Genomic DNA, 27,231 nt, shown 5'->3' on the forward strand with positions numbered 1-27,231 from the left:
TATATTACTGTGACATGGTCTCAAACTATCTGAGATTTCTGAAAATGCCTCTATTTGCCTGAAAGAGGAACAAATGCAGTATAATTCAAGTAGAGTGGCAGAGCTTGAACTGCCTTTGGGAGCAGTGGTATAGTAGGAGTAGAAGGTAAACAAACTGTCAAGAAGTGTTAAATTGGACTTAGTGATCCTTATGGGTCTCTTCCAACTCGGGGTATTCTACGATTCTATGACTAAGAAAGAATAAGAAATGTTTTGCTTTACACTGAGGCTCAGACACAGCTGGAAGAATCACTGCTGCTCTTGCACACCCTCACAGTTGATAATTGTGTGAGCTGTGCCTTAGCCAAAGCCTGTTCCTGATGTTTTGTGCAGCCTGGGCACGGCTGCTCAGCTACTGTGGTTTTACAGGTGGGGAGGTAAGTTGTTGGGACAGTGGAACCTGATTGTTTGGCCACTGAATATTAGGATGTTCCGGGTGATGCCATGTTGATGAGTTAGAAACATGGCCTAGTTATACAGCAGCTAACTAGCTGGAATCTTGAAGTCTGGCTACTGTCTCTCAGAAGATTTCATGTCAGGAATAACTCCACAGGTGCAGACTCACAGAGAAGGCTTTCATGCTTCCAGGGATGCTGGGTTCATAGAGTTCTAGAATGGCCTGGATTGGAAAGGACCTTAAAGACTGCATAATTTCAACCCCCTACCATGGGCAGGGACACCTTCCACTAGACCAAGTTCCTCTGAGCCCCATTCAACCTGGCCTTGAACACTTCTAGGAATGGGGCAGCCACAGCTTTTTGGGACAACCTGTGCCAGGGCCTCCCCACCTTCACAGCCAGCAATTCCTTCCCAATATCCCATCTATCCCTGCCCTCAGGCACTGGGAAGCCATTCCCCCTTGTCCTGTCTCTCCATCCCTTGTCCAAAGTCCCTCTCCAGCTCTCCTGGAGCCCCTTTAGGCCCTGCAAGGGGCTCTCAGGTCTCCCTGGTGCCTTCTCTTCTCCAGGTGAACCCCCCCAGCTCTCCCAGCCTGGTTCCAGAGCAGAGGGGCTCCAGCCCTGGGAGCATCTCTGGGGCCTGCTCTGGACTCTCCAGCAGCTCCACGTCCTTGTGCTGTTCCCCAGGGCTGGAGCAGCTCTGCAGGGGGGTCTCAGCTGAGGGGCAGAGAGGCAGGATCCCCCCTGCCCTGCTGCCCACGCTGGGGGACCAGCCCAGGGCATGAGGGGTTTCTGGGCTGGGGCATGTCCAGCCTCTCCCCCACCAGCACCCCCAATCCCTCTGTGCAGGGCTGCTCTCATGTTGCTTGGGTCAATCTGCTGAAGCCTGTGGAAGAGCAGGAATGCCCAATTCCCAGCCCTGACCACTCAGCCAGTGCAGAAAGTCAAAGCAGCAGGTGGCTGCAGAGCTGAGAAGGTGATGTGGGCAGCCTGGGTGGTGCTGCTGTGCTCTGGCTGCTGGCTCAGACACAGGTACAACCCTTGAGCAGTTGCACTCTGCTTGTGTCAGCCATGGGATATGGACAGGAGGCAGGACAAAGTCCTTCCTTGTCTGGATCCATTTTATCCTGTGGATGCTTCATTTTGTGCTGTTGGCTCTCATCACCAGCTGCCTGAGTGCATTTTGGGTATATTATGAGCTAATGGGTGTCTAATCTAGGTGTTGTAAAGATGGCATTGCTGTTGTGGAAAGACTTATTCTTTCAAGCATTAGATTCCATGATTTGTTTTGTTAGGGGAAATTCTGCTCTTCTACCCTCCATTGGCATGTATGGGAAAGGTTACAGTTCCTTGGTGACTATTGGACTTCTCTCAATGTCCTGCTTGGGCCACTAAATTCAATTTTAATGAGTTTAAGTTGTCCCAGTGAAAAAATTCTCGTTGCTTGGACTTGGCTCACTTTAACCAGTGGGGTTTTCATGCAGTGTGAGAATACATCCTTGCTTTTCAGTTCAGTGTTCTGGATACACAGTGGTGTGAATTTCTGGAGGCAGGGTGGTTTTCTGCTCACATGGGAACAAAGAGCCAGGAACTCTGTTTAAACCTTTTTGTTATCAGCAAAATGCACTGTGGCCTTTGCCATCTCCTAATTCAACTTCTCTGCAAACTGATAGATACTTATGGTAGTTATAGTACCTACCATCTGTGGGAATGTGGAGGATCCTGGAGAAGTATGTGGCCTCTTTAAATCTGTGAAGTGATACATCTGCTGAGTATTAATGGTTTGTTAAATTTATTGAGCACTTTGGGACTGTTGAATGAAAGACCTTATATAAAAGACACTTAATTGTTGTTATTGCTGAATATATTCTGTCCACCTTACTCTGTGGGAAGTACTCTGCCCTGGTAGGATTGTCACAGGGATCGTGTGATACTCTTTTTACGAATCTGCTTTAAACACTCCTGTCTCCTTCCTCACAGGCCTCACAGAATTGAGCAGAAATGTGCATTGATGTTTTTCATTCATGACCTCAAGCGTCCTCACAAACACGGGCAGGACTGTACTGCAGAGCACAGAGCAAAGTTTTCCAAGGCAGGTAACGAAGCTTTCTATTTCTAGGAGCTCTCCCAGCCCCTTAAAACTCTTGGGTCTCAGCATGTGGAAAAATCCATTAGTGTGTGGTCTTTGGCTCTGGCTTTGCTTTGCTTCTGGAGCAGTGGGAAGCTCAACCGCTCAATTTGAAGAGAAACTGGGAACTTTGCAACACCAGTCTACTGTGAGTCATCCACCCAGTGGCTTCAGAGGAGAGAGGATTAAACCTTCTACTCCCAAGGTTGATTGCCAGTGACTGTGGCAGTCTTAGTGGGCCCGTTTCCTAGCAATTCTATGGGTACTATGATGAATTCACTGGCAAGCTTACTCTCGCCTTTCTGTGGTGTAAAAACAGCAGAGGGAACAGGTCAGGGAGATGAGACTTATTTAATGCTTCTATTTATGTTCATATTTTGGACCAATAAACTGCCAAGTGCCTTATGAGCAGCAGGTTTGCTCACAGTCACGAGGAGCAGGTGGTGGTGGCTGCTGAACTTTTGTGTCTTGACTGAACTAAATTCTTCCCCAGCACTTAAAGGGATGACTTAGCCATTCTGAGTATATCAGCTAAAAGCAAAGCCCATAATTCATTAAAGAAGGTGCCACTGCTCTCTTTAACCTACTAGTTAAATATTATCCCGGGATATGGAAGCTTCCAAATCTTGTTTTGATAGCTATTTTTGGCTTTTTATATTGTATACAACCAGGAGCTGTGGAAAGAGGCCCAGGACAGAATCTCAGATGTGTGAGCAGCCCTTCTAGGACACACAGGATCCAGCTGGAGGTTTTGCTTACGTCAGGTTGAGGAGGAGTTTGCTTTTTGGAGGTCTCCCATGTCACACAGACCTCTGAATTACAAGGGGATGAGAAGGGAAGGCTCCACCTCCATCCCCTCTCTGCTCTTTCAACCAGCATCAAATTCCATCTGCTGTATTTGAGCCATCCGTGGTCATAATGGTATTTCAACTCTACTTTATACATAAATACTTTATTATTCAGCAAACCCTTTTGTCAGTGGTTGGGAAGAAACAAAAGGTTCTTTTTCTGAGATCTTTCTTCTGGCTTTAGCAGCTCAACTACAAATGGAAGCAAACAAGAGAAGCCATGAATAAGTACTTTTACTCCTGTTTGATCTTCCCTGCCCTTAGGACATTTTTGCTGCTCTTTCCACCCCACAGAGATGAATGTTTCCTCCAGCAACTGCCCACCCACAAATCCATACCCACATAGGCCTGTGGTTGCTCAGCACACTTGCATTAGTAATACTTTGGCTAAGAGTAGTGTCCTGTCCTCAGACACAGCTGTGATTGCTCTTACACTTGCTTTGCCAGAGTACCAGGAAGGAAAATTGTCTCCACAGCAGCCCTTGATGGCTCAGGAGAGAGTGGTACCATCCCCTTTTCTTGGAATGCCAGAGATCAATTGGTTCCCAGATAATTTCATGGTGTCAGGAGCTGTAATTTCTGTAGATGAATCTATGGTTTCTGGTTTTGACTGTAAGTCTGTGGCTTTCCCACTTGTGTGCTGGACTGGAAGAGTGGAAATGTTAATTTGAGCGTGGAAGGTTAGTCCTTTTGCCAGTGGCTGAAGAGAATGGAGCTTGGTACTTGTGCATGGATGTGAACTCTTGTTTTGCAGGAATCTTGTTTCTTTGTAGAGCAGCAGGTACATATTTCCTTTCCGAGGCAGGCAAGAGAACTTTGCACTTCTAATTTGTCTGTATTTCGCCTACACTTTGAGATCTGACTACATCTGAAACCATGCTAAGTAGTGCATATCATGTCGTTCCCAGTCCAAACTGTTTGGTTTCACTGCTTTGTGTTCTGTTCTGCAAAGTTATTAATGCTTAAAGGGGTAACTGCCATAGTTAATAAGGAAACTGATTTTTTTTTTTGCCTAGTCTTGAAGTTTCCTTTTAGGAACAATTAACACTGACTCCTGATATTTTAACTTTAGCATTGCTTTTGATACTTTTCTAATCAAACAAGGCCTTAAGTAAGTATTATTGGTCCCTTGTGGTTTATGGACAGTTAAGTCAGGACATCAAAGACTGAAAAACAGAAAATTCCTTTTTCTGCCTCTTCTATTTCTAGACCTTTTGGGCTTGTTAGTTCCTATTCCCCAGGCCTTCCTGAAATTTGTTCTTTTTTTCAACAAAATGATTCCCAGAGCAGCATTTTGAATAAAATATTGCGTATTCCAAGAGTTGACAATGTTATGTGGGCCATTGCTGGTTTGTTCTCTGTGCCAATTTTAAACATTTCACTGGTCTTGAATATTGCTGAGAGTCTGATTAAAATATTGATGTGCTCATCCTCAAGTTGTCTTCACAAGAGGAGAGTACTTGGGCTGGATTTGAGGCAGATAGGATAACCCTGCTCTGAGGTTTCCAGCATTTAAAATCTAGGCTCTGTGTGGAGCACACGGAGCATCCCCCTTGCCTGTGCATCCCCCAGCAGGGGAGCAGAGGTCAGGACAAGCACCAGTGTGCTTGGAAGAGACCATTTCCAGGGTTACATCAGGGGCACGTACAGCTACAATAGCCCATGGCATCAGGGAGAGAGAAATCCTGTGCCACTGCAGCTCAGCTTGCACTCCAGTTTTCCAGTGCTTGTGATCTCTCAGGCCCAGCCACTGCTGAATTTTCTCCTTGGGACCATTCAGCATATGTATACTGGGGATTTTATTTGGAACCGGAGAGAAAACGTGATCCTTGTGCATTTGACGCCCTCTTGGATTGAGGGCTGGCTGAATTTCCGATCTTCCCTTGCAGGAGTTTCAGGAAGTGTTGCTTTGTTCCTGGTGATGCTCCATCAGAGCTGCTCTGAGGAGACGCTCTGGCTGACACGCAGCTCGAGCCTTGGCTCTTGACCCAGAAACATTCCTGCCAAATGCCTGGCCACTGAGTTCCTGCTCCCCAGCGCCAGCGACTTGCTCTTTGCAAGGTGGGGAACTGCTGGGGAAGGGAAGCATTTCATGAATCACAACTCCCACGCCTTTGCATACCCACTCATTCCCAGCCAAAATACTTTCACTCTTACTCACACCAAATACCACCTTTTCTCCAGAAGCTTTTCCATCTGTCCTGCAGGTTGCCATGCATGAAGAAAAGGACATGAGAGACTCTAGGACTTCTCTGAAAAGACAGGCAGCTGAGCTGAAGCAGTAAATACGTGTGTGCCCGCATCAGGTACTCGAGTTACCTCAGTGACTTCTGTTCTCTCCTGTTCCTGCTGTCAACACCAACTCAGGGGAGACAGCAGAAAGGTGTCAGAGTTACCCATCAGTTTGCCTGTATCTCACAACTTGGCAAGAAAAAGTATCAATTTCTCAAGTGGGTGCCTGAGGAGCTTTCTCAGCTCTGATACCTTCCTGTGGGACTGTGCTCATCTTTCATCGGATGTATATTTGATAGTAAGCCAAAAAGGAGAATTACTTACACTTAGCTAGTAGCAGGGATTTGTTGCAGTGTGGCCTATTTTAAGCACCTAAAAGCATGTGTAAGACACTCTAAAATAGCTTGATTTTAGGTTTTGTGTGTGTTGTTGCCAGATAGGACCTGTTCAATCATTTGTCTGAACTCTTAGACAGTGGCAAAACGATACTCAGTGAAATAGATTGTACTGTTTGTACTCCTTGTGTGAGTGGTTAAAATCTGGGCTTCTTAAAGGCAGGACAGCTCTGAAAGGAAAGTCTCCTTGGCCTGCACAGAACTGGCTATCAGAAGTGAGACTGTTCAGCACAGCTTCTTCTGTGGCCCCTGGGGAAGCGAAGGGGATGAGTTGGGTGCTGTTGGTACTGCTGAGATTTGAGGGAGCAGCACAAGGTCCAGGGTGGAGGCAACGTGTGGAGACCCCAATCTGGAAACACCAAGCCTGAAGCTACAAAGGTGGATCTGAACCCTTCTGCTGGGGCAGACACAAAGCATATTCTGGCAATGTCAGGGCATGGCACCAGTGTGAGCCGTGATGTTTCATGGGCTGGAAGCTCAGCCTCAGAAAATAGGGATTATCAAGCCAGATACTCTGTTCTGTCCATAAATATTTATGAGCTCACTGTGTAGAGAAGAGTCAGGTAATGGTGTTGTTATTGGCATGGAGCATTTGAAGGACCTGGGTGTGAGTGTCAGGCAACACCTAAAGCTCTTGTGATTTTAGGATATTAGCAGAGCCTGGAAAGGAGAGGATTGTGATTTTCTTGCTAATGTGAAGTGGTAAAAGCAAACCACCCTATAATGGGAACATTAATCATGAAGGTACAGGTATTGATTGCCCTTATGTTGGAGTAGTAAGAGTGGTGTTCTTGCCACAGTCCTTCTCTTTCTTTTTCCATATCCATGAAATAAGGGCAATCTCTTGCCTGTTCTTCTTCCTAGGTGTAATGGAAGGATATTAGTCCTGTACTTTGAGCTGGTGTTTGGATACCGAGTGATATGGATAGGCATTAACTGGCCAAATCCCACTAGGCTTATCTTGTCCTCAAAGAGATTCCCAGGGCCGAATCTCCTGGCTAAAATAAGTATTGCTCAGATATGAATAGGGCCCCTTCAGCTGGTTGATGAGGTTGAAGGTTGGCAGCAGTGACTGCAGCTGGCTCATTCCTTGAGGAGGCAATGCCAGGCAGGACTTTGTCACTAAGTGACTGATACTATTACCTCCACCCTGCTCTCCTCCCTCAAGCTAAAGCTTTCCATGGAAAATTTAGCTGGGTTGGCTCTGGCTGAGGCTTCAGGCATAGAAACATTCTTGCACTCCTACTGCGTTCAGGTCTTTAATAAAGCACAGCAGTGAGTTTAGTCTGGCTAGTGTGGCCTTCTAGTGATTGATGGATGTGAAAAGTTGGCTTTTGCCCCCAAAATAGTGGTTACTATTTTCTTTATAGTCATGTCTGGCATGTTCAGGTTACAGAGAAGGGGTGACTCAGCTCTATCAACATCTGAACTGCTTTACGACATTGTCTGTCCCTTCATTAAGCACATAAAGACTCAAGGAGCTCAGTGCCTGCCATTAGCTGGGTTGAATCTTGGCCATGGTGAGAGGCAGCTTCTCTCTGACTCGGAGATAAACCACTCACAAGTTGGGCTGGCACTAAGGATTAGGAACATTTGTTTTGGAAATAAATTTGGTATTAGGAAACAAAGAGTCAAGATGCTTATTTTGTTGAGCACTGAGCTACAGAGAATTTTTGGGATGTGGTTCTGACTTTTCCTCAGGCACAGAGTAGCATTTTATATTCCTTACAGATTTATTCAATGTGGTGAGTTACTCAGATTTTAAAGAGTTGGTTCAGCCAGAGACAGGTCTTCAAGGATGTGCAAGTTCACACCAGGTGTCTGTGTCAGAGCTAGAAATAAACCCCATGTCTCCAGTGACTTGGTTGTCATCAACTGTAAGGAAGTTATAGAGGTGTTTTTCCTTGTGTTATATGAGAAGTTTAGGCTGGAGTGTCTGCCTTGGCAGATGCTGTTTTTCCTTTTCCAGGGAATGAGGGGAGATTCACTCCTTCCAGTGGCAATGAGAATTGCCTTTGTGTTCAAGTTCATAAACTGCAAGAGATGAAGCTGAACATTATGTACAGATTAGAAATACAGCTTTGCCCAGGAACTAAAGATGCAGGAAAGAGAGTCAGCAGCCTGGAACATACAGCAAGTTCTTATGCTGGGTGTGGTATTAAAGCCATTTCTTATGGACATTGCAGGAAAGTCTTTGAGACTGTCTTCCAGTGATTGCTGGAGCTTTTCTGGTAGCAGAGAACTCAACAGAGCCATGGGTGAATGATGCAGCTTTTGTCTAAACCAAACCAGCTTCTTATTAGCCTTAAATCTCTGCTCTCCAAACTGAATGTGCTCCACTGCTCCAGGAAAAGTCATACACTTGAGTTAGGAAGCCTGAGGCACTCTGGGCTTTTTTATCTGGGAGACAGAGGCACAAACACACCTAGAACAAGCTATTTTGGCTTTTTTCTTTTCACTGCGTCAGGGTGGTGGGGGAGTTTTTTAAATAGGAATGAGAAAGATGAGCTGTATCTCTTTTTCCATTTGGAATCTGACAGGGTAGAAATCACACCTCTAATAAAAAGAGAAAAGTATATTATTGGACCTGTTGAGGACATGAAAAATGTCTTACATTTCAGTCCATCTTCAACAGCCCAGCTTGGAAACAGAAATCTGTAGAAGAAAGAGACATTGTTTTAAATGAAACCATTTCAGGCTCTAAACTTGGAACTTTTCCCTTGAAAAATGTTACAGCAAAACATTTTGTGAAATTCGAAACTTAAAACTCATATGGAATCACTCTTCCCTATGAACATTCTCATTTTCAATGAGGTCTCTGTTTGCTCCAGTGTTCTAGTGAAATATTTCTAAATAACTGACAGAAGTGTCTCTTCCCTGCATTCAAACCAACTGTTGTTCAAAGGATATTTTCTATGGAGGGAGAAGATATGTCAGGGTATGTTTGCAGTGGAGAGCACCTAAAGTTCAAAAACATATTCAGGCATTCTGATCAGCAGGTTGATGCTTGGGACTGAAGAGATCAACATGCTGAAGGCTCGGTGCTTTGTGGTTTTCCTTCTGGCTTTGAGTATCTGGCTGTAAACATACCAGAGTTTGCTGATGGGCTTTGAATAGTTGGATATCAGAACTTGATCAATCTTTCCCATCACTTATGCTCAGGTCTCCGAGGCACTTCAGGCTGGGGTGGGGAAAGGGTCCTGACTGGGGCAATTTGGAGCATTTTGAGTAGGTTTCTGTGGTGCCTGGTCCTCTTGGAAGGTGATTGGAGGATGATCTGGCTGGCTTCATTGGATCCCTAAATGGGTGGGACGTGATAATCTCCCTGTGAAATCCTGGCTTGCAGAAGTGAAGACCTTCCAGTACCTGAAGGAAGCCTGCAAGAAAGACAGAGAGACAATTTTTGAAAGGCATGGAGTGATAGAAAAAGGGGGAATGGCTTCAAACTCAGACAGTAGGTTGAGATCAGGTATTAGGAAGAAGTTCTTCTCTGTGAGGAGGGTGAGGCCCTGGCACAGGTTGCCCAGAGAAGCTGTGGCTGCCCCATCCCTGGAAGGGTTCAGGACCTGGGTTGGATGGGACTTGGAGCAAGCTGGGCTAGCAGAAGGTGTCCCTGGCCATGGCAGGGGGTGGGGAACAGGATGATCTTTAAGGTCCCCTCCAACCCAAACCATTCTGTGATTCCGTGATGAGTCACTGTAGGGTTTCACCTACAGTGACTGTGTGTGATATTCTCCAGTTGTTTTGGGGGCTCCAGTGTTAAAAGCAGAGCCACGAGGAAGGCGTTTGGCACTGGGTGACGTCATGGACTGGGATTCTGGAAAGGCTGCTACGTGCACAGGAAAGAATTTGATCTTGTACAAACAGGATAGCCATGTGCAGTTATGGGCAACTTCTGTGTTCTCTTTCCCAGGGAATATATGCTGTTCAGCTGAGATCCATCCCTCTTGCTTTCACTTGCCAGCAGTTTTCAGCTGACATCGTGTTTGCACGAAGGCAGCACCACGTAGGAACCGCATTAACCATTTATTTTCCCCCCACTCTCATATTTCAATTTTATCATTTTCTGTTCCTCTCTGTCTACAGTTTTATATAAAACACTTTCAGTAGAAGCATACCAGGGGCTTGTTTTTACTTGCCATTAGTTGAAGACAGTGTAAAACTACAAAAAATACAAGCAGAGAGAACAGGACTCTGAAAGGGGGTGCTGGGCATGGTGGGGCTCTGGTTCTTTAAAGTTTTAGACCAACCAGGCCGTTGTCATCTGTCTGACTTCCACCAGGTCACCATTGAGCAAGAGACAGAAGCAGGACCCTGTGTGACACGATGTATGCTGTGAGACAAATTTGGTCACACAGCAAAGGAGGTGACTAAAAATTCCTGATGGATTGTCTCTCGTGTCCCAGCAGCCAGAGAGGGATCAATGCTCCACACAGCCAGGAACATCTGGTGTCCCATGGCTTTCTGCAGAGCTGGTAGCACAGTCCTGTCTGAGTGCAGTGGGATATCAATGGAAGCCTGCAGATCTCAGCTTGGGCAGGGATAGATTCATTTGCCCAGGCTGCGTGTGAATGTCATTAGTCAGGTTCAAAAATGGCAAAGCAAAGTTAGTGTGAAGAAGTAACAGGTGAAAACAGAAACTCTTCTATACTTAAGAGCATAAGCATGGCTCTGCTGGGTCAGATCTGACATCTGGGCATCTCGTTCCTAGCACGGTCCAGGGGTAGAGATTTGGAGAGAGTGCCAGAGTGGCTCTGAAGGGTCGGTGAGGGAGGTGGAGAGAAGATGCTTCAGCCTCCCTCAGGAATATCATGCAGGCAGCACTCTAGCCCTCAAACTGGTCAGTGAGGTAACTACACCACTGTAGTTGAAAAGTTTGCATTCAGGAAATGCAGTTTGCTGCCACCAGCAGCCATGTGTGCACTGTTGCTTTATGAAGTTTCCTGGGATGGCTTTCCGTGTCTGTAAGATGGAACAAGACAAGGCTTTTGCTTTCACCAGGGCCACCACATCCCCGTCACTTTTGCAGGCACTTTGCAGTCCAGACCAAGCCTAGTTTGCATTAGGCAGCACAGGCTGATGAACTCAAACACATGAAGGGATAATGCCAAGCAATAACACTTGCCACATTCCTGGACTGCACTAGAAGTCACTCTTGTTCTGTGCTGAGGTTGTTCCAGGAACTAACTGGCAGTTCATAAAGAAATATATCACCATTAAAGATGCCATTAAGCTGAGCCTATTTTTCTCCTGGTGGAGACATTCCTTGTCTGACTTCCTGGTGAATCATGGGGAGAGTGAAAACTTACTTGCCAGGCCTCCTACTCATTTTTTTGGCTGAGAATATTAATTCAGTGTCCTGCCACTTTTCTCCAGAATCCTCCATGGTAGCCAAGCCAAGAGAGAAATGGGAGAGACATCAGGAGCTGGTCCAAAGTTCTACAGCTTCCATTCTTGTTTGCACCACAAAGTTTCCGTGGGGCCTTTGGGAGACCAGAGAGAGTCCAAGCACCAAACTGACCAGTGTGTGAGATGCAGTTCACCAATTTTAGTGCATCAAATTTACAGAGAATAGGTTTAGATGGGACATTAGGAAAAAACTCTTCCCTGTGAGGGTGGGGAGGCCCTAGCACAGGTTGTCCCATCCCTGGAAGTGCCCAAGGCCAGGTTGGACGGGGCTCGGAGCAACCTGGGCTAGTGGAAGGTGTCCCTGCCCATGGCAGGGGCTGGAGCTGGATGAGCTTTCGGGTCCTTTCCAACCCAAACCATTGTGGTATTCTGTGATCCAGAGAGGTCAGCAGGATCCAGGTAGAAAGGCTGTTTTTCCTCTCTATCCAAACTGTGATATGATTCAAAGAACTCCAGGTAGGATTCCCAGAAGCCCTGCATACTGCTCTTTTCTGGTGTAATTCTGTGAAATCAGCTCTGTTTATTGCCCTGTTTTACAGCCCCTCTTTTAGAGGCAGATACATTTACTTCCCAGCCTGATTTTACAGTTGTTTCAGTGCTTAGGATTTTTCAATGGAAGAGTGGGTCAGGATGCAGATCTGAAGGGATGGAAAGGTCTTTGGTTCAGAGTTTGAATCCATTGCTTGAGAGGGTGTATTCCAGGATTTTCCTGTCCTGGGGAGCTACCATGCTAATAGGAACACTGTTACTTTAAAGTCTGATGCTTTCCTTTCCTTTTTGTGCACTAGAGCCTCAACCACAAGCCTTGCTTTAATTTAAACTTTAAACAGCAGGCTGACACACACGCTAAGAAGAATTATGGGGTGTTGCTGCCAAGGATACCATCAAATGATTGAGCAAAAGGAAACGTTTACAAGCTAATAAAACCTGTTATTAAGGGGATTATTAATGAAAGGCTTTTGAGCAAAATAACTCCCTCCTCCTCAAAGCGCTTGAGGTTACTTTTTTGTGAGCTCCTCTCTATTTTTCTTTTACTAAAATTCATGGGAACATAAATATCAAAAGACATTACTGAAGAAGCTATCACCATTATTTGGGTCATTTTTTGGGACCTGGAGGTTTCACAAGAGCTCAGATCATGTGCCTGTCCACCCCCACTATTTTGCACAGATGTTGTGAACTTCACAGTCCATTCTAATTAACACCAGGCCTAATGAGGAGCTATGGCGTGGGAATTCAGGAGTCGGGGGGGGGAGGAGAAAAATAATTCATACTGTTATTATTTGGATTTGATTAGTGAGGGGAAAGTGGTTGCAGTCTGGAAAATACGCCTTGGTACTTAAGGTTTCATTTAGCAAATGGGGTGAATATCTGGGAGACAGGGGAACTGGTCTGTAATCCTGGTTTTTGGATCATGTAGGTAGGAATTTGCCTGTCATGTCACCTTCGCTTGCCTTGGTAGAAATGAAACCACTGGATACCTGCATCCCCAGCAGCAGGGGATTCTCCCCTCCTGCTCTGCTCAGGTGAGATCCACCTGGAATACTGTGTACAGGTCTGATGCCCCCAATGTAAGAATGACATGGAACTGTTGGAGCAAGTCCAGAGGAGGCCATGAAGTTTTTAAGGGGACTGGAGCACCTCCCCTGTGGAGACAGTCTGAAAAAGTTGTGGCTGTTCATCCTGGAGAAGAGAAGGTTGTGTGGAGACCTCAGACCAATCTTCCAAGTCGGAGAAGGACTCTGCATCAGGAACTGGAGTGACAGGACAAGAGGGAATGGATTCAAACTGAAAGAGGGTAGATTTAGGTTAGATATACAGACACAATTCTTGGCTGTGAGGGTGGGGAGGCCCTGTCAGAGGTTGCCAAGAGAAGCTGTGGCTGCCCCATCCCTGGAAGTGTCCAAGGCCAGGTTGGATGGGGCTTGGAGCAACATGGGCTAGTGAAAGGTATCCCTGGCCATGGCAGGAGGTGGGGGACAAGATGAGCTTTAAGATTCCTTCCAACTCAAGCCACTCTAGGATTCTATGATCTTGCTCTATGGTCCTTACTCTAAGATGGCTAAAGAGAGGAGAAATGCCAACAAGAGAGTGGAGGAAAGGGAAGCCCTGAGAAAGGAGATGATTTCTCCTGAAGTCCTTTCATGGGGCACATGGCAATGTGGAGAAGAGATCCCACATCTCTTGAGGGTCCACCTTTCCATTTGCTCAGCCAGCTGCTCAGAGCTTGAGTTACAGGGTGACTCCTTGTTCCTCATCTCTATTCCAGTGTTCCATTCCTGGTGGGTATCATCTACTTTGGCAGCAAACAGGGCTGACAGACCAAGCCCAAAGACCCTTCTACCTATGGCAGCACCCAGCGTACCTACAATAGTTATGTTGTTGCTGAGGGAAAGGACAGGTGTTGCTGTGCAATTCTGGCTGCCCAAGGGTGAGGTGATACTCCCCCATGCTGCTGTGCTGTAGGCAGGGAAGCACATTTCTGAGCTGGAGACAGGCTTTTCAGGGAAGCCAGGGCTTTTCTGGGAAACTCTGAGCAGTTGGCAGATGCTTGTGAGTGGAAGTACCCACAAGAGAAAGGCAGGAATTGATCAGTGTGGAGAAGAAGAAGGGCAAAGCCAAAGTACCTGGGATGGAGGAGCAGCCTGTACTCCATCAGAGGGTCAGGGAGTCAGGGTCCTGCAGCTCTGCTCTGACTGGTCTGACTCTGGTTGTGAGCTCAAACAGCTGGTAGAAAATGGATGATGCAGAAGAAGCATCTTTGGAGTTGGAAGCAGTAAAAGGCTTGGCTTCTTCCACGGCAAATGTTCCCAGGAATCGAGGTGGAAAAAAAATTCATGTGGATTAGTTGCGTGCAGCTGGGAGCAGGGACCCTGCCAGTTCCTCCCTCCTTGCTGTCACTGTGAAGGAAAGCTAGGGAATGTCTTTAAAGGGATTTCACATGATGCAACTGCATCTTCCTTGAGGTTTGGGAGGCAGAGGCCTTGTTGGTATCTGTCTTGCTTACATCTGATGTGGACTGCCCCCGAGGGCTGCATGTTGCTCTCTGCCTTTGCAGCCCAGCTGCAGTTTGTTCCATATAAAATCCTCTGGCTTAAGGAAATCAGGTTGCTGAGCTGCTGCTCTGCTGAATGAAGCACATATTTAATGTGTGGCACTGGACAGCTCAGTGGGAACCTGTGAAAGGGAATAAATGGGATTTGCTCTCTGTCAGTGCTCACTACTCTCTTCCTGCCATGTCTCTAACCTGGTATTGCCCCCATGATGAAGAGTCCTCTCAGCACTTCTGAGTAGGGATGTCCTGTGTCACCTAAGCTGTGTAGCTCCTACAAATCCCTGGAAAACCCTCCTCTGAGCAGGGCTGAGCGGGCATTCACAGTTGTTCCCCAGTGAGCAGCCTGCAACACTTAGACCACAGTCTTTGGTTACTGGATACAAAACTGAGGTGCCCATCAAGTCATCCTGTTCAGGAGCTGCCACACCTCAGAAGTACAACTTTCCATGTTGGTACAGCTCCTGCATCTTGTGTGGCATGTGCCCAGCACGGCTGCTGCTGGGAAAGGTCAGTGTTCAAGGATTTGGGTGCAACCGTGGCAGAGCTGGCCCCAAACCTCCCCAGCCTGCCTCTGTCCCTCACTGTACCCATTAAGGCAAGCCCAGAGCACAGGATTTACCTTATGGCTGAGGTCCTCCAGCAAATCTGCCTAAGAGAAGACAGCATCCTCCCATTATTAGGTGGTAGCCTATTTAGAGTGCTGCTTGCATGCTCCTACTGTGTGTGTTTGAACCCCTTCAGTGGGGTTCAAACCTCCAATCCTTCAGGAGGATCTCAAGGAAGACAGAACAAACAATATATGAGCAACCTGGTCTAGTGGAAGGTGCCCCTGCCCATGGCAGGGGGTTGGAATGACATGGGCTTTACAGTCCTTTCCAACCCAAACCAGTCTGTGATTCTGTAATCTTCACCTGACAGGGCTTTTGACTGGCACAGGGAGCAGGGGACAGATGTGTTGGGGGTATGGCATGGAGGAAGATGTGGACAGAGAAATCTATGGGTAGCTAATGTGAGTAGCATTTGGGAATGGTTTCCTCTCTGCTTGCTCTTGACATGACTCTATTGGCTTAACTCAAGGGGTCGCTGCCTTCTGGGCTGAGTGGGAGGGGAGGATCATCCCTTCAGCCTGCATCCTCTGGGCCATGAGAAGGAGCAATATTCCCAACAGACACCTCTCACTTCTCTCTTAATAATGTAAGATGATTAGAGCAGCTGTGCTTTATAGTTTCTGGTCTAAACCCATGCCACACTTATTTCGAAAGCTTTCCCGTGTCAGATGTTTGTGGTCCCGCCTGTAAAATGGTGCTTCCTGAGATCCTTCATAAGAGTCCTCTGGACTTTCTTCTTTCCAAGTAACAACTTGGAGGTTATTACTCTCCAGTTTTGCTTCTAGATTTGCATGTGCTCTGTCCTCCTGCTTTCTGAACACCCTCTTTGGCAGCCTTAGGTTTGCTCGAACCTCTCCGAGTTGTCAGTGTGACTGATGTCTCTCAAGCACATTTAAGTCAGTGCTCAGGACATCCATAGGTTCCCCTTAGTCTGGGCCTGGCTCTGCCACCTCAGATGACACCACAGTGGGTGCATGGCCAAGCAGTCTCCATGGACTTACTCTGCATAAGGACGGTGGAATCACAGAATCACAGAATGGTTTGGCTTTGAAGGAACCTTAAAGATCATCTCATTCTACCCTCTTGCCTTGGGCAGGGACACCTTCCACTAGACCAGGTTGCTCCAAGCCTCATCCAACCTGTCCTTGGGCACTTCAGGGAAAAATAAGTCTTATTGTGAAAATCTCTATTTTGGTCAGAATACACATTTTCCACTGGAGTCAAGACAGATGGAACATTTTGACCATTCGTGCAGCAGTGTCTCACTCCTGACTGCATGCAGTTGATTTGGAAGAATAAGCTTATTTAAGGTTCAGACTATTAAAAACATCTGCTTTCCCATGTATCCTGAAACATTGCAGGATTTGAAAAAGGAGAACATGTATCATGCTTGTCCTACCACTATAAAACCTCAGCTCCAGAGTTTAAATTGTGGGATTTTAATGATGGTGTATCTGTATTATTCAGTCCTGTGTAATGCACTGTTGGTTATGGTGCTGTGATCCATTTTCCTGGGTTGGAGCTGGGCCACCTGACCATATTTTCAGTGTGTGGTTAAACATCAATCTGAATAAGCAAAATAATCACTTCCAGACTAAACACAATTTAAAATTTGTTTAAAATATTGAACAAGCTTTGTCACTGGGAGATTTCTATGACATCAGGCTACATTGGGGTGTCACTGCTGATGCCAGTTTCTTTTTCCCCTGTTTTGGGACTAAAAGCACAAAATTCCCTGAAAATGCTCCTTTGACTGGGGTAACTTTTGGCTGAGGGTCACTCTCTGTCTTACATCTGGGCATCTCTGAGCATTAATAACTATGCCTTCAGTGGCCCCTGTGGAGCAACAAGTTATATACAGTTATCCTCCTCTTTCAGATGGAAAAACTGGATTGTAAAAAGACAGTAAAAATCCTCATCTGTTTAGCTTGGAATGACTTGGGAGAAGCTGGTGACAGCACTAGAGGACAGCAAAGATTTGGCAAAGATTGAGTTGCTACAGGACCCTTACTCTTTTAGCAAAACTGTTTGCTGGTGGTCAGGGAGAAGGGAAGGAAAGATGCTTTATATCTCAGGAGTGCTGGAAGAGCAAGCAGAGCCCATGTATGTGTGTGACTTCTATCCCTACTGACTCAGTGTCGTGGTTATGATTTTTTTAGGCTTTTTTCTCTTTTGGATGTTTAGCCCTGATGTTGTCCCGACAGGATGCTTTTGACTTCTTGCTTTCTTTTTCCCTTTCTATTTAGTTCTCCAAAGCCCTGAGGTTGGAGTCTGTATGTTGATATTGGGCCTTGGAGATGAGCAGTGAGAGCTCCAGCTGTATGACATGTGTTCTGCCTCTGATCCTGTCCCATACTGGTACCTCTGGCACCAAAGGCAGTGAGTGTGTCCAGTGCCTGCAGGGTCTCTTGTAAGTGGTCCCTCAGGAAAGGGCAGCTGTAGATGCTGGTCTGTAGATGTGATGCTTGCCCAAAGCTCTGCATGTTACAGAGTAGGGGTGCAGCACTACAGGCATCCTGCCTACATAAATCCTTCTTTTCTGGCTAATTTGTCTGTCTTCTTGCTGTCTACACTCCTGCAGTTGTGGCAAGAGTTTATTAAGCACCTGTGGTCCTTAAAAATTCTCTACCTTCCTGTTTCTCTGGAGGGAAGGGTGGTATTAAATACAGCCTCCCACCAAATTCCAGTCAGTAATCCCACACGGACCAGAGTCCCAAACCAGCCAGGACTCGGACACCAAAGACCCCCTGAGCTGTTGCAGGAAGAGCTAACACACTTCTTCCCTGGCCTTGCACAGTGGGAATGCTGAATAAATCAAGCCAAATAATGAGGTTGGTTCCTGAGCCAAAAAAAAAAAAAAAAAAGAAAAAGGTGCCTGCAGTCCATAAGGATTGTCCAGTGTTAATGCTGAGCTTTCACAGGGCCACAGTGAAGGAGCTGAACAGGGATGCTGTAAAGGTCTGGGACAGAGTCAACAGGCTGATAGATTCCCACTGGGAAGCTTTCCTTTGAGTTTAACGTGGCATTTAAGCACATCCCTCAGGGCAGAGGGGAGATTTTGGCCCCAGTGACAACGTGTGTTTAGGGTCAGACATAAACTTGAGCATCCTACTGGAGTAATGCTCTGGATAAGAGTTAAAAAAATGTTTTCCTAATCAAGCTCTTCCCCACCCAGAGATAGTTTTCATCTTGGACTTCTGAAATTCTTTAGAAATGAACTCTCCCTTCCCCTTTCAAAACTTTTTCTCTTGAATAGCAATGTAGTCAGTAATTTCAACCTGCTCCTGTAATGTTTGTGATTACTGAAATTATTTTTATATGTTCAAAAGTGTCGTATTTTTTCCCGTGATTGTACCTAAATAGTAAAGGACACTTTGAAATGGATAGCACTCTGGTTTTTTTCCAAAATCATCTGAGTACAAGAATGAGGATGGAGAGTTTGTGGCAAGTTGCTGTGTTGCTGAACAAATGGGCTCAAAGGATTTACCTTCCCAAAGTAACTGCAGCCATTAAAAAGTCCTTCTGCATGTGTTTTGCTTTTCTGAACACATTCTTATCAGTATGTTTAGTTTGAAAAATACTTTTTTATGTACTGAGAAATGTCTTTTCTGTTTCTTTCAGAAGTGAAGCTTTGAAACTTAAAAAAAAAGCCTCCGTTTGTATTCCAAGAGCAATCAAGATTCTCTTTAAGATGCTGATTTCCTCAAAGTTTTTATGTTGTTAAGAACAGGCATTCAGAGCTGAGGCTGGATGAGTTCTGTCATGTTTATGAAGTCATGAAAGAATCTGGATACACTACAGAAACCCTCAATCAAAAGCTTTTTCAAGTCTCTTTCTAATATAATCATCCAGGCTTGCTCCACTAAACCAGGTATGTATTGGATTTGGATGGAAGATGAGGAAAGAATCAAACTGATATTGTGGAATACAAATATATTGTTAAGATTACATTGCTTTAGGGAAATGTCCCTAAATTGTGACTGTTAGTTGTATGCACTTTTCAGCACCTACTTGGTACTTCTACAATTGATTCACAACCATCCTGAGCGTTAGGCAGGTCAACTGGAAAGTGCTGTCTGTTCAATGAGCACTTGAAGCAACCTTTGGCTTCCTCAAGTATCAGGGAGCAAAGAAACAGAGTAGTGTGTGTGGCCCTGAGTTTTCAGGGCATCACTCATCTTGGGCTTCATTGGCATCAGTTTCTTAATTACTATGTGGGAATAAATAAATAAATAAACAAACAAATAAATAAATAAATAATAATAATAAATCTAAATAATTATAAATAATAAAACCTGAGGCACCACTTAGTGTCTGTGGTCCCAGGATAAAGAGCTTCACCCTGGCTCTGCTGCAAAACACCAGTGCGCAAAATAATTCAACATGTGATGTATTAATGATCTGTACTTACTGTAATTTACCTCTCCACAGTCTTTATCACCTATAAAATTAGCAATAATGTTCTTAATTTTATTTCCTAACATCTGATATGCTGTGGATTGTGTCTGCCCCACCCCTGGAAGTGTTCAAGGCCGCGTTGGATGGGGCTTGGAGCAACGTGGTCTAGTGTGAGGTGTCCCTGCCCATGGCAGGGGATGGAAAGATGCAGTCTCAAACCATCCTGTGATTCTGTGATTTCCCCTTACACTCTTTTGCCCTTTAGCAATTTTCAACCCAGGCACTACCTGAGTCTATTTATCTCCAGCTCTTTACAGGGTTTTTTTGCTATGTCTCTGCCTTAAAATTTTTCAGGTGTCACAGCTGCACTTGAGACAGTGTGTATTTCCAGGCTGAGCAGAAGAGTTCAGTCAAGCTGCCGATTAATGTGACTCTCAGTTTTCCCACATAGCAAGGTCCCAGCAGTTTAGTCTGTAGCAGGATTTACCCCTCTGTAAATACTTCCAAAACAAGCCCTTGAAGTGATTCAAGAAGTCATTTGAAATGATTCCTTGAAAAGAGATTGGGATAGCTATAACATTTGTTTCTTCCTGTCTGCCAGGCCAAAAAGAGCTGGAAAAGAAAAAAGGAATGCAAACAGACATACAGGAGTGTGATCACTGGTGCTGGTGACTTCTTTCTTCACGTTGGGATGTTTTCTGCTATCAGCCCACTTCAGGATAGTTGGTGACACCTCACTGGGGGTACTCCAGAACCATCTGGGTGCAATCCTGTGCAGTGTGCTCCAGGATGACTCTGTTTGAGCAGGGAGGTTGGACCATTGACCCACTGGGGTCCCTTCCAACCTGACCCCTCCCGTGATTCTGTGAAACCGAACCCAGCCAAGGGCTGGAGAAGAGCCCCTGAAATTCTTGAAATCTTGAAGAGCCCTTGAGATTTCTCTTGAAATTCTCCCATCTTAGTCTAGGCTTGGGGATTTGCTGGACTGTAACAGGTAAGGGAGACCAGAGCAAAGATTGCTGCTACCTGCAAAGCTGCTGTGGGAGAGTGGCTCATTGAGCTGGAAGCAGGTCAGGGACTGGTGGATCTGTTCCCAGTAGCAGCCATGGGGATGGCCTGGAGGAAGCAGCTGAAAGCAAACAAACACGGGGTTTTTACTGCTTCAGAGAACCGTCTGGGTCACCTCCTTATCTGTGATTTGTGTTTCTCAAGAATAGGCTGCTCAACTATCTGGATAAGAGGACTCACCACCTTGGAATTAGAGCTGGGAAATGTTTTTGGAAAAACAGAAGAGGTGCTGGAGGAGAATAGTGTTGTCTCTCTGGCCTGGCAGGTTTGTATAGATTTGTTTTTTTCCATTAAGATGAGAAATTGATTACTTTATTTGGAGAGAGGTATTCCTTGGAAAAATCATTATTTGCTCGCACACCATGTCCGTGTTGTCCTGTTGCTATGATCCCAAAAGAAACAAACAATTTCCTTGTCAAAAACATCCCACTCTCTCAGCAGGCTGTGCCTAAAAGCTCTGTGTGTCTTCCTCCTCCTCCAGACATGTCTCCCACTTCCTCCTTTAGGCTTTCTGGAGTACTTAAAAGACATGTTGTCTAGTCTTTCTTTCTGTCTGTGGGTCTCAGAGTCAGTCATTAACAGCTTCCAAAGGAAATTGTGTGTTTGTAATGTTCTGGAAGGACAAAGATTTTAGCTCTGGATTAAAACAAGATGACATTTCTACTGACTTTTTTTTTGGTTTGACTCTTTAGACTGTACTGCATTTCACTTTTCTCCAAGTGGTACTCCTCACCCCTCGTGGGCTTTAAAATAAGATGGAAAGAGAAGCATAACAAAGGATAATTGGATTAAAACCAGTGTTTGATTGTGGTAATGTAACATTTCTGTCTGGCCTTAGTCTCTGAATTTATAACTGAGGGACAAGCAGTGCCCAGTGTCAGGGCTAAGTGTGGAGGACAGCAAGGATGTAGCACTGAATCACAGGAGAGAGGCTGTCCCATGGCAGGGTGGGATAATCTGGTCCAGGAGGGAGCACGTGTGCTATCCGTGGTGTCTCAGAGCACTGTTACTGCATGGATGATGTTATATTATTGCATGAGTGGTCTATGCTCCTGTATTTCAGCTCTGTTCTAAGGGCTGACAAGAGGGAGGAATTCTGTGCCAACCACACCTCCCAAAGGACTTCTTAGCTTTTTTATGGCTGGACCACAATGTGGGGCTTCCCCTTTCTAGGGTGGCTGCTGTTTGCTCTGGAATTTCCCAGCATATTCAGGCAGCAATGACTCTGCTTTTGGATGGAAGGCTCAGGTCTATTCTGGGTGCACAAACTATGCCCAGCCCTCTGAGAGCTGGGTTTCACTGAGCTGGGTTTCACTGAGCTGGGTTTCACTGAGCTGCCATTCGCCATTGTGCAGGTCTGTCAGATAGTTGCTGACATCTTTGACTCACGGGGAAAATCTTATTTGTTTTTCAGACTCATTCTGTGGGCAGCAAAAAAGCACAAATGTAAAGAGATATTGACATTCAGTGGTGCAGCCTGACCCTGCCTGAGCTGCAACAGAAGGAAATTTGCCTTGGCATCAGAGTTATCTGTGTGCCTATTTCCCTCAAACCAAGCAGGAAAACCTTTGGATCCCATTTAACAGGTTGAGATGACTCAATCACCAAACTTAGACTCCCAGCTGAGCTGGGCACCCTGCCCCAATACATACAGTATGTGACACAAAGATTGATTCCTGCTGGCTCACTGACTGGGAATTTTTTTGTAGCATGTTGCAAAATCGTGTCCTGTTAAACTCCCTGACAGCTTCTACTCCCTGCTGTGCATTGTGGTGTGAGCTGGACCTTTGTTACCCTCAATGCACAGTGAGGAATGGGCAGATTCTAACCTATCTCAGTCTCCTCCTTATCATTACTGCCAGGTTCTGTGGGACATTTCTTCAAACATCTCTTCTGAGCTCATCTCTTATGGCCTGCAACAGGGGACAAGATTTTCATAAACCTTTAGCAGCTGTGAGATGTAAGGCAGGACTCTTCCAAAGCACTTACCCTGTGGACTCCACTTCTGTGGAAATAAGTGGTGAATGATCTCGATTTCTGTGAATCCAGGGGAAGAGCAACAATAGGATTTTTGTAAAATCCGACAGATTAAGCCAAGTTTTCAGCACTCACCATCCTGAGTTCTCTTTAAACACAAGAAATTAAATCCCAAACAAGAGCCCCAAGGGAACATAAAATTTTCCCCATGTGTTTCAGCCCACAACATGGGAGCACAGAGCTCCTGTGAGCTCACCTGAATGTTCCTACCTCTGTTTATCCTGTAAAATGGATATCAAAGAAATAATCTGAACAAAAGATGGACTTTTCAGATATGTGAATGTGTGATCTTGAGTTAAATGAGCCTTGGTCCTGCGGTATCAGGACATTTTCTGAAAGGCTTCTTCTGCTCTAAAGCAGAGATAGCAACATTACTCTCAGGGGGAACAAGTTTCTCCTAAAATTATCACCAGTAACAACCACAGAGTGGTTTGGGTTGGGAGGGTCCTTAAAGACCATCTTGTTGCATCCCCTGCCATGGGCAGGACACCTTCCACTAGCCCAGGGTGCTCCAAGCCCTGTCCAACCTGGCCTTGGACACTTCCAGGGGTGGGGCAGCCACAGCTTCTCTGGGCAACCTGTGCCAGGGCCTCCCCACCCTCATAGAGAAGAATTTCTTCCTATCCTGTCCCAGAATTCGGTGTCATTAGGCTGTAAATTTAACATATGACCAAAATGAAGTGGGTAGGTTACATTTATCTTATTTTTATTAATCAAGAGATTGGGAATTTCACCTCTTTCAATGACACTATGTGAGACAGACTTGATGTGATAAGCCCTAAACAGGCAGATAAAAGGAGTGAGTGATTCCTGCCCAAAATATTTCTAATGTAAGTAGATCAAGAAGGAGGTGATGAGGGGGCATAAAATTACGTGATTTTTTTGAACAATAAGACCCTAAATGGTTACTGGGTTAGAATTCCCACCAGATTTTAGCCCAGGCTGACTCATCTGCCTACAATTGTCTTCTCCATTGGCTTGAGGAAGGACAGCCAGCAGGGTATGATGTCATACCACCTCCTTGCTGCTACCTGGCCCAGAGGGCCATGGCTGTGTTTGAATGGGCCCAGTTCTTGGAGAAGGACTGAACTCCAATTCCACTGCTCCTGGCGCCTGTTCCTCGAGTCTCAACTAGAAAATGTTGTGTCCTCTCAAAAAGAGTTAATACAGCTTTTTCCTGTAGCTTATGAAAGAAATTCAGCATCCTCAACATCATCTGGCTTCACAAAAACACTGAAGTCTGAGTGAAAAGCCCATTACAGCCAACCTTTATTGGAGCTCTCCATCTCCCAGGTGGAAGGGCTCCAGCTGTGTAAGGAGGCAGCACAGAGCTGCCTCTCCCTGTCTGTGCTCCTGGCTCTGCATGCCAGTGTGGTAAAAATAACCATATTTTCAATCTAATGCAAATATTTGGGGCTTAATTACCGTCTGCTTTGGGGCTTTTCTTCAGCTGAGGCTGAGGAGATATGAAGAATTTGGCTGCTGTTTCCTGCTCCTGCACTACCCAGCCACCCTGAGAGCTGAAGCATCCTGGTGGCTGCTGTGTTTTCAGTGGCTCCTCTGGTAGGAAGGGATTAGAGGGACTTACAGCTACTTCAATACCCCCTTGTTCCAGGCATGTGCATGTCAGTCCCCAGCAGACCCCTGGACTGTGTGTAGCTGTATATAAAAGAGGGACACTAAAATCTGTTTATAGGCAGTCTAGAAGCTCGTTTTTCAGGCTGGGTTGTTGACTCTTGCCCATCTGATATCATTCAAAGGCTTAGGTATTGCCAGGGAACAAAAATAAGTGCTGTTACTTCCTTCTAGTCAGCAGAATTAACTGTTCTTAAGATGACATTTGCTTTCATGGCAGAAGCAGTGCATCCCAAAGGTCCTGTTAATAGTGTATACATGGCTGAAAAGGTGCAAATCTGGATTTTCTTGGGTTTATGGTGATGGAAACAGAAATATGAAGGCAGCAAAGCTGCCAGAGAGCCTTCAGCTCTGTCTGGCACTTACGTTCATCTCTATTAAAAGAACTTGCAGAAATTATAAGGGAAGGAGACAAAAGGAAGCCCTGTTAACACCACGGGTTCTTCCTTTTCCGTGGTAGAGTCTTGGAAAGGCCCTTCCCTCCTCCTCCTCATCCCAGTTTGTCTCAGGAGTATTTGCTTCGTTAAATAGAAACTCTTCTGTTTCCTGTCTGTTGGTTTTTGGAGTCAGTTTTTAAGCCCTGAATTACTCTCTGGGGATGTGCACTGGAAAACTGATGGGAACCGATTTCCTATCAGCAGCTGAGATGCAATTCTTGGCTCCCTTTTCCTAGGGAATCACAGTGTGCAAACCTGGACAGCATCATGTGCACAGTGGAAGAGACCAGGCACCTCTTGAGGGCTGAGTGTGTGAAATCCTGAGGCAAATACTCATTGCAAAGTCAGGGCACGAGGGAGGTGGGAGGGGAAAATATCAGCTCATAAAGCTTTGACTGCTGGCTCAGGAGAAGGGAAAGGAATACATAAAAAGTGAATATAGGTCTGCTTCTTTTCTAGGTCACAGCTGAAATTAATCATGAGAGATTTAGCACTGAAGTGGAGGAGAAAGCTGAAAAACTAGGAGAGGCACTGCTCGAACACTGGTGAGCCCAATGTATCTTTACAAAAAGAAAGGTGGAGGATTTGCTCGGTGTAAGGTCACACAGCCATCACAGAGTGGTTTGGGTTGGCAGGACCTGAAATCTCATCTTGTTCCACCCCCTGCCATGGGCAGGGACACCTTCCACTAGCCCAGGTTGCTCCAAGCCCCGTCCAACCTTGGGCACTTGGACACTTCCAGGGATCCAGGGGCAGCCACAGCTTCTCTGGGCAACATGTGCCAGGGCCTTCCCACCCTCCCAGGGAAGAATTGCTTTGTAATATCTAGTCTAAACCCGCCCTCTGTTAGTGTAAAGAATCACAGAATCACTGAGGTTGGAAAAGCCCTCCCAGCCCATGGATCCCCCCTGTGCCCAGTTCCCACCTTGTCCCCCAGCCCAGAGCACTGAGTGCCATCTCCAGTCCTTCCTTGGACACCTCCAGGGGTGGGGACTCCACCACCTCCTTGGGCAGCCCCTGTCAAGGCCTGACCACTCTTTCCAGGGAGAAATCCCTCCTGATGTCCAACCTGACCCTCCCCTGGCACAACTGGAGGCCGTTCCCTCTCCTCCTGTCCCTTGTTCCCTGGGAGCAGAGCCCGAACCCCCCCAGCTCCCCCCTCCTGTCAGGGAGTGGGAAAGAGCAAAAAGGTCCCCCCTGAGTCTCCTTTTCTCCAGGCTGAGCCCCCCCAGCTTCCTCAGGAGACAGAGCTGAACTCCCCCCACAGCTGCTGTAATTCCTTTAACTGCCCAAGTCCCTCTGTGGTGGCTGCTTCTCCCATTGAAGGAATGCTGAGAGCTGCTCTCTGGGTGCACCTCTTGGCTTACCATAGTGGCCATGGTGCCTTGATTGCACTGTTAGAATTTAGGCTAATCAGAACCAAACGGGGCTTTGCTTGTAGAAAAGATTTTTCTGTACCATTACAGTAGTAGTAATCTCAGAAATATTCCTGGAAAGGTCGTGTTTTTCTCCCAAATGAGAACGTGGGCAGAGAATGGCACTCTAGAGACAATATCTGAGTCAATCCCAACTCTTTGTGGGGTTTGGAAAACCTTCTTTAAAGTGCTTCTCAGTGTCATTGGATGCATAAAGCAAAATTTATGCTGCTCTTCAGGTTAGCACTGCACGTGCTCCCTTTGCCTAACTAGAAAATTTATCCCAGACCTGAAAGAAAACCCTTCCCTGATGTAGATAAATTCCTTTCTAATAAAAGCACATGTTCTTTTTCTGAAAAAAACCCAAGATTTATCATGAGGTGAGTGGGAGAAAACTGCATTCAAAAGTGCACAGCAAGAAAGCACATCACAAGAATACAGGCAGAGCAGTTATCAGCAATTAGAACAGTTACTTGGAGGACGCCCTGAAATAGCAAAAGAGCTTCTTTATTTGTGATATGTTGATTAATGATGTGCTAATAGCTGAGGCATGTCTGTAATAACTAATTGGGTTTCAGAAAACTAAGCAGAGCCAGGGTCCTCTTTGGGCTGAAAGGGCATTTACAGCTTCCCAGGAAGGCAGACAGTGGGACTGTACCCAGCAGATCCTGGGAGTCACAACCAAGGTTCAGCAAAGCCCAGAAAGCACATGCCCAACCCTGCCCTTCCTCCATAAAACTTGTGATACATATTGACAAGGCAGAGCAAAAGAAATATTGGATTAAAGGGGAAAAGACTGAGTTGGCCAAGTCAGGCAGGAGGCCTGTGTTCAAGCCAGGAGCTGAAATCACCTCTCCTGAGGACGCTCTTTGCCGTCACTGCCAAAGGCAGAGATGACCTCCCCAGCTCCCTGGGTGAGATCCCAAGCTCCACAGGACCTGCCACTTGGACCCGGCTTCTTGCTGGTTGGTCCTCAATCTTCTTTCCAAGGGGACCATGAGCATCACAGTCCCACAATCTGCTTTCCAAGGGGGCATAAGCATTGTGGGGAAATGCTGGCAGAGGGCTTTTCCCATTGAAACAAACAAACAAAACCCACCAAAAAAAATCCCGAACAAACAAACAAAAC

General features: G+C 46.0%; 1 long non-coding RNA gene across 5 annotated transcripts in view; it reads left to right on the forward strand.

Annotated features, from left to right (window-relative positions):
- LOC116789831 overlaps window positions 1-27,231 on the forward strand; it is a 44,340-nt gene that overhangs the window by 6,928 nt on the left and 10,181 nt on the right. Inside the window, exons 2-5 of one of the 5 annotated variants that reach the window (XR_004358173.1) lie at window positions 2,418-2,533; window positions 3,237-3,486; window positions 5,303-5,474; window positions 5,621-5,713. This is a non-coding gene — a long non-coding RNA (uncharacterized LOC116789831). Of the gene's footprint in view, window positions 1-2,417; window positions 2,534-3,236; window positions 3,487-5,302; window positions 5,475-5,620; window positions 5,714-9,995; window positions 10,047-18,837; window positions 18,984-20,722; window positions 20,844-25,146; window positions 25,282-27,231 lie in introns of those variants that run through there. The other 4 variants (XR_004358175.1, XR_004358172.1, XR_004358174.1 and 1 more) reach the window with 4 other exon arrangements.

Source organism: Chiroxiphia lanceolata, chromosome 7 (assembly GCF_009829145.1).
Source record: "Chiroxiphia lanceolata isolate bChiLan1 chromosome 7, bChiLan1.pri, whole genome shotgun sequence".
In the NCBI taxonomy this organism is placed as follows: domain Eukaryota; kingdom Metazoa; phylum Chordata; class Aves; order Passeriformes; family Pipridae; genus Chiroxiphia; species Chiroxiphia lanceolata.